Genomic DNA, 1,311 nt, shown 5'->3' with positions numbered 1-1,311 from the left:
CACATTTCTTCAGTTATCTCCACTTTTAATAACTTGTGATCAGTGCTTGCTTTGGCAGCACATAGATCAAAATTGGAGCAATACAGAGAAGATCAGCATGGCCTCTGCACAAGGGTGACACACAAATTCGTGAAGCCTGCCATATTTTAACTCTCAATAAGGTAGGTATTGAAGGAACATATTTCAAAATAATAAAGACCATCTACAACAAATCCACAACCAATATCATACAGAATGGGCAAAAGCTGAAAGCATTCCCCTTTAACACAAGCACAAGACAGGGATGCCCTCTCTCACCACTCCTATTCAGCATAGTATTAGAAGTTCTGGTGGGGCAATCAGATAAGAGAAAGAAAGGATATTAAAATAGGAAGAGAGGAAATCAATACGTTTGTTTGAAAATGACATGATACTATAGCTGGAAAACCCCACTGTCTCAGCTGAAATGCTTCTCAAGCTGACAAGAAACTTCAGTAAAGTCTTAGGATACAAACTCAATGTGCAAAAGTCACAAGCACACCTATACACCAACAATAGACAAGGAGAGAGTCAAGTCATGAAAAACTCCTATTCACGATTGCTACAAACAGGATAAGATGCCTAAGAATACAGCTAACAAGGGAATTGAAGGACCCCTTGAGCAGGTCCTTGAAGCTCAAGGAAATCAGACAGGACACAAACAAATGAAAAAACACTCTGTGCTCATGGATAGGAAGAATCAATATCACGAAAATGGCCATATTGCCTAAAGTAATTTATAGATTCAATGCTAATCTCATTAAACTACCATTGACATTTTTCACAGAATTAGAAGAAACTGTTTTAAAATTCATATGGAATCAAAAAAGCTTGTATAGCCAAGACAATCCTAAGCAAAAAGAACAGAGCTGGAGGCATCATGCTACTCTACTTCAAGCTATACTACAAGGCTACAGTAACCGAAACAGCATGGTACTGATACAAAAACAGACACATAGACCAAGAGAGCAAAATAGAGAACTCAGAAAGAAGATTCCACATCAACAACTATGTGATCTTCAACAAACCTGACCAAAGCAAGCAACTGGGAAAAGATTCCTTATTTAAGAAATGATGCTGGGAGACTGGCTAGCCATGTGCAGAAAAATTGAAACTGTACCTCTCCTTACACCTTATACAAAAAATAACTAAGATGGATTGAGGACACAAATGTAAAACCCAAAACTATAAAAACCTTAGAAGAAAATCTAGGCAATAACATTCAAGACACAGGAATAGTCAAATATGTCATGACGAAAAAGTCAAAAGCAATTGCAACAAAAGCCAAAATTG

At 37.3% G+C, this 1,311-nt stretch overlaps 1 non-coding gene across 1 annotated transcript; it reads left to right on the top strand.

Annotated features, from left to right (window-relative positions):
* Nucleotides 1-42: 42 nt before the first annotated feature.
* Nucleotides 43-149, top strand: LOC116548541. The gene has a single exon (XR_004267459.1). It is a non-coding gene; the product is annotated as a U6 spliceosomal RNA (small nuclear RNA).
* Nucleotides 150-1,311: the final 1,162 nt, after the last annotated feature.

Source organism: Sapajus apella, unplaced genomic scaffold, assembly GCF_009761245.1.
Source record: "Sapajus apella isolate SASKATOON/1434 unplaced genomic scaffold, GSC_monkey_1.0 scaffold14619, whole genome shotgun sequence".
Lineage (NCBI taxonomy): Eukaryota > Metazoa > Chordata > Mammalia > Primates > Cebidae > Sapajus > Sapajus apella.
Note: the sequence above shows the minus strand (reverse complement) of the source record. Positions and strands in the feature narration are given on the sequence as shown.